This window comes from Fundulus heteroclitus, chromosome 23, assembly GCF_011125445.2.
Source record: "Fundulus heteroclitus isolate FHET01 chromosome 23, MU-UCD_Fhet_4.1, whole genome shotgun sequence".
Taxonomy (NCBI): domain Eukaryota; kingdom Metazoa; phylum Chordata; class Actinopteri; order Cyprinodontiformes; family Fundulidae; genus Fundulus; species Fundulus heteroclitus.
This window is the reverse complement of record NC_046383.1, coordinates 37,076,815-37,082,997: the sequence shown is the minus strand read 5'-3', so window position 1 is coordinate 37,082,997 and position 6,183 is coordinate 37,076,815. Positions and strand designations below refer to the sequence as shown.

Below are 6,183 nucleotides of genomic sequence, written 5' to 3'. Positions count from 1 at the left end.
ATAATTTCCCATCTCCAAAGCCTCACCCTCCTTAACTAAATTAATTATGCTATTAGTGTCTATATACAAGACTCTCTCCTGAAGCTGTTCCAAGTAGCTTAGCAGTTTTAAACGTGCGTAAGCCAGTGTGAGCGCTGCAGAAAAGACATTTGTTTTATTTGGGGGAGTCACACACCTCCCTATTAAAACTCCACCGAAAGAGAACCGTATCGGGATTGAGAAAGTCAAAGTATTTCATGTAATAGTATCCTGAAAACAAAAGCTTGAAAAATATATCGGGCTCTTTCAGGATTTTAGTTTGTGTCTGATATCTTTCTAAGCAATTTTACTCGATAAACTACTTTGACATAGCTTGGCAACTCGTCTTTTCACGGGGTTTACCTCAGTCTCTGAAGGATCCAGCTGGATGCCTTCATTGGCTTTGAAATCCCCAATGTACTTTTTCTTTTGCTCATCCATAATCATGACCGTGGGAAAACCTGAAGATTGCGGCTTGCCTTACAGAAATGTGTTGATGTACTGAGTAACAATATCGCTCATATGTTTTTCAAAACGCCACACCATTATGATTTTTTCAACCTTGTAACTATGCTTGAGGGCCTTGTTTAATTCCTCAAACACCCAGACTCCCGTAGTAGCCCTCTCCTTGGCATTGTGCATGAAGAAATCTGTCTGATTATTGACCTCGGCGCATGTGCAGCAGAGGGTGAAAACCAGTTTACCCCGTTCTGTTCTGTAAGGTAGAATGGGAAAGAAACTCCACCAAGGTTACGAGGTGGTCTCAACCCGGCTCCTAGCATCTGGTCATCGTTAAAATAGATTAAAAAAAAAACCTGTATTGTGCTAAACATAAGGAAGCCCGTTAATTATCTTGACATGCCTGCTTTCAGGACCAAAAGTGTAACGTTTCTGGCACTGGAGCTGCTGATTGCAATCAGCACACCTGTGTCGGTCTCCGCCCTGGCTGCTTAAAAGCTCTGCTCCTCGCAGCCTCCAGTGCCAGAACGTCTCTAGCCATACGGTGAGCGCTTCCAGCCTTCTTTTGAATTCCTGTCTGCCTGTCGACCTGTTTTTGCCTCTGTTTTTGGAAACCTGTCTGCCCCTTTGGATTTGTCTGCCTGCCTGTCAGCCTCAGAGAACTGGACTGCCTCTCCGTGTTTCTGACCCCAGCCTGTCCGTGAGTAACGAGTTCGCCTGCCCCCTGTCTGTCTGTACTTTCTGGATTTGACCTGGACCTGGACCTGGACGCTCTATTGGATTCTCCCTTGGAAACCGCTGCCTGGATTAAACGGATTTTCCCCTTGACAAAGACTCAAACCGGACCTGGACAAAGAGCCCTGGATAACCCCCTCTCGGACGCCGTCGATATAAGGAGTCAGAGTTCTGCCCTCAGCACGTCCAGGTTAGTGACCCTACTTCTTTCTCACCTACCTGTCAATATCTGCTGGTCACTAACCTGCGACTCTGCCTTCAGGAGTGGCCAGTCGCAGAGTGCGAGCCGAGCCAGGGGACCGCGCCGCCAGCGTCAAATAAAGACTGTTAAAGTTTTGTACTCACTTGTTTTCGGGTATTTCTTGGGTCCTCCTAAATCCATTACAAAAAGTGGGCAGTGCACCTATCACTTTGGAATGTCGGCAGGGCTTCATGATTTGACGAAAGGGGAATCAACTATTCTCTCACAATATACAAAAACATATACTACGATACTACATAGTGTACATGAATGAAAGCAACAAAAGCAACAGTCTTCTACTTTTTATACATAAATTTTACCCTTCTATCTTTGAGAGAAGCAAATTTCTAAGTAACTCTATGGTTGAAGGCTGGGATGTTTTTGACATGCTTCTTCTCCACAGAGAGCATGGCTAATGCATTGGGACAATCCTATGACATTGTGTTCCTGAAGAAGGTCTTGATTCTCTTCAGTGTTGAGAAGCACCCCTCAGATTCAGCTGTGGTCATAGGAGTTGTGATGAGGATCTTCAACAGGGCCGCAGTCTCTGAGATGGTCTCCTGAAGCTAGTTCCCCGTGAAGAACTGGTACAGGGCCACAGCATCACTGCAGCTCTTGAACTCATCATTGCTGTAGATGAGAGCCAGTTCAGTTTCCTGCTTATTCTTGTTCAGCAGTGAGTAAGCCTCCACCGTGGTGTTTAGTGCTGCTTCACAGAACTGGCTGTGGTATTGCTGGAATCTGTCTGCCTGCAGCAGTGTAGCACTGATCAGATGCTTTGTGAAGGCAAACCTGTGTTTTGCATGGTCCAAGATGGTCTTGCATACCTAAAAAATAAATGCAGCAGTTTATTGCAATATGGAGATGGATATTAGTCAATTTTCTAATTATTTAATATATCAAAACTATTTATTTTATGAGTGTGTGTTAATTTAATAGCGACAATAAAAATGTACATAGGAACTACATATAGGGTCGCATCTCCGGTGTGTTCCCTAACATTTCACAATACAGCACTACCATGATTAAAAACATTGTAAAATACCTACATCACACATATATCTTCTAGCTCACCTCACCAGTGCATGGAGTTTCTTGGTCAGCTGAGACACACTGCCTCTTTTCTTCACAGAGAGTAGGGAGGGAATCAATGAACAGAACCAGAAGAGAAAGGTTTATCCTTAGTTGCCAGGTAAATTAACAAGAAATGTGACGTAGTTTAAGTATGATTTACAGATTAATAATCAGTATCAGTAATATTAAACAGCACAACAAACACACGACTTTACCTGAACTTATTATGTATGTTGTCTGTGAACTGCTGCATGATATCTGAACAAAGACTGATTTGATGGTCCACATCTGGAGCTGGCTGTAGAGAATGTCCACATGAGGCATGATGAGAAGGAACAGTTTTAGGATGAGGCTGAAGCAATCATCCTCTTGCAGTCATCCTGATTTAGAACTAGTTTTCTTTATTGTAATCTCTGCATAGTAAAACTATTGTTGATAGATCTGTATAAAAATATTACCCATGTTTCTGTTGCATATTTGTATGGCATTAATGAGACTACCAGCACTTTTCCCCCCCCCTACTTAAACCACTGCCTATTAGTACTTTAATGGTGCAAAAAGTCTAACTTTCGAGACATGTTATCAATACATTTCCACTTAACTAAGTGAAGAAAGTATTTATAGTTGATTACTTGACACCCCAAGGCATTCAGAAAGAGAACTGCTGGATCTGATGAGTCTGATAAGGAATTTTAAAAGGTCTCAAAATAATTTTAAATGAGCCCTCCTATTGTACGCAACATTGTCCAGATGCATCATTATATTCCATGTAGAACGATAAAAAAAAGAGATTGGAAACTCAAATTGTGCCTGCAGTCAACCTACTTCAGATATGGGGGGCAATATTATAGGCAGAAATATGGGTGTGCCATGGGATCCCCAGTTTCTCCTGTTGTTGCAAACCTGTACATCAAGGTTGTAGAAATCATTGCTTTAGCCTCCTTTTCAGAAACAGCATCAAGCCATTGGTTCAGGTATGCTGATGACAGCTGGATTAAAATTCAATCTTAGGAAGTCCAGCATTTTACTGATCACTCTGTGGATAAATATATAAAGTTCACACAAGAGGATGTAAAACATAGCAGGTTGGCTTTCCTGGACTGTGATGTCTTAGTCTTTGATAGAAAACAGTTAGAAAAGGTAGTACCACAAACCCACCCACACAGACCAATACTAGTAGTTTGACTCTGATCACCCACTGGACCACAAACTAGGAGTCATCAGGACTCTGTATCATAGAGCAGACAAAATCCCCACAAACGTAGGAGCCAGGGAGAAAGAGAAGTCACACACAAGAGGTCCTTGTGGTTAGCCCAGCTTGGCTTTCTTCAAAGCAGATAAGAAATCAAAACAGGACTTATCATCTTGCAAAATTTACACTTAGAATATTTTCTTCTTCAATGTTCTTTTTTAATATATAAAGGCTGGACAGGCGTGACAGAAGTGATGGAAGGGATAGTATCTTCCTTGGTTTATTATTCGCCCATTATACCCTCCAGGATATGGGTTTTAAATGGCAATCCTGCTATAGTGGTGTCAGTGGCAAATGTCATGGAATGTGAGTTTGATATGAGATTCATCAAAGCAGCCATCTTAAACAGCAGTCGTCATTTGTCTTCTGGGGAAATATGGACACTTAAAAAAGTAGAATAAACACACAAGTATCAAAGGCCATATAAAAACGTAAAATGCCAGGATGAAAAATATAATAAACCTGATTGAATGCTAGCATTCATTGGTATTGGACATTGCCATTATCCATTTTTTCTCCATTAGACTGCAATGTTTAAATTATTAAATTTGTTCATTTAAAGTAGTTTTTTTTTCAATCATTTTAGTTTTGCATGGTCTGGACTATTACTAATACTACTGTTTACATAGTTATGGGTAAAAATCTGTACAAATATAGGTTGATTTTAGGTCAAATCAATTCCCTAACCTGGCATGAGACATTGGCGTATTCTAGTTCATGTAAAATCACCATCATATTAATCTGTCCCACTACTTTTCCTCAAATCACTGCACAGAACATGCAACATGGTAGTACTACATTGCAAAACTAGAAGAATGCACAGAACCAACATAACACATGGTTATTTTTCAATTGAAATCCTGAGTTATGCACAGTTAGAAATTGACATTTTAGCTCAGTCAGAATGGATGCAGCGCATCTATGAACATTGATTTTCAAGTCTTGCTACAGATGAACTGGATTTAGATCAGGGCTAGAACCAGACCACTCTAATACAATTTTTTTTTTAGATTGTTCAGTACCTCTGGTTTATGTATTTTGTTCTGTAAAGTAAACTCATTCTCCAGTTTTAAGTCTTTTTTAGTTACAAGTGCCTTATATTCAGCTCCATCTAACTTCCCATCAACTCTAACCAGCTTCCCAGTCTCGCTGGAAAAAAATAAAAATCACCAGAGTATGATGCTGCCACGTCTATGTTTTACATTTAGGATGTGGTATTCTGGGTGATGTGCAGTGTTAATTTCACAGTGGACACTGTTTTTACAAATAACATCTTGGCTGTTTCCTAGATTAATGGTCTCCTTCCTCAGTTTGGGTGGAGAGCCCTGCCTTGGTAGTTTTTCAGTCATCCTATGCTTTTCCATTGACCAATGATGGATTAGATCATATTTAATGGAACATTAAAAGCTTAGGATACTGTTTTTCAAATTAACATTGCTTATACCTTCTCTTCTCCACAACGTTCTCCCTCACCAGTCTGTGGTTTTGGTTAGTCATCACAAAGCATTTTGTTTACCAATCTATCAAAAAATGTCAGACTTCCATTGGGATCAATAGTTTTGCATGTACATAGGATTAGGATGACAAGTTGAAAAAGACACTTTCTGTTTTGGCAGAATCTAAGTTTATAAATAGAGAAATAATCAAGAAATTTTAATTTGTAAGTGGCAGACTTAACAGATATTCAGTCTGAATGGAACCGAGTTGTCTGTGCATGACCCCACTGTGTTTCAGGTAATGCTTTCTAAAAAAAGTCTTTGTCCTGCTCTATTAAAATTGGACTCATTGTATTCTTTCTCTGTGTATTTCTTTGTCAGCTTCTTTTTTACATTGTGACTGTCGTGCTTTGAGTTCTCTTTCAACAGATGAAGCCAAAACGTTAAAGTGGAAACACATTTTCATACAAGTTAAAAAGTATGTCTTTTGTCTTCTTACCTGGGGATTTGTGAAGTTTTTCCATACAGAACACCAAGTTGTAGGTTAGTCAGATTGTGGTCAGTCCAAAATTGGAGTTCCCAAACCTTTAAACATTTCCAGTTCCACACATTTCATAAGATTTCTTTGCACTGTCATCCCTTTTACATTTGATAAGTCCTAAATTTAAAGCATTTACTCTGATAGTTACAGTGAACTTACCTAAAAATAAATAACCTGCATCTCACCTTTTAAGGCATTTTCTAAACTATGTCAGCTAACTTTGTGTCTGTCATTTTTTTGTTGATAGTTTTTGAGCTGTTGCGAACTACGGCAATTAGTGACAGAGAGCAAATGTTTATGAATATAGCCTATTTTCACAGGCAAATGACACAAGGTGCTTCTCAACAACGATAACCCAACAAAATACACAGCAATGTACAATACAAAATACAATACTTTGATCTATGTTTTGAGATGTTCCTAAAAT

General features: G+C 39.6%; 1 long non-coding RNA gene across 1 annotated transcript; it reads left to right on the top strand.

Moving 5' to 3' along the window:
• The first annotated feature begins 1,369 nt into the window (after positions 1 to 1,369).
• On the top strand, positions 1,370 to 1,552 carry LOC118557299. The gene is made up of 2 exons (XR_004927782.1): positions 1,370 to 1,402; positions 1,475 to 1,552. It is a non-coding gene; the product is annotated as an uncharacterized LOC118557299 (long non-coding RNA).
• The last annotated feature ends 4,631 nt before the right edge of the window (positions 1,553 to 6,183 follow it).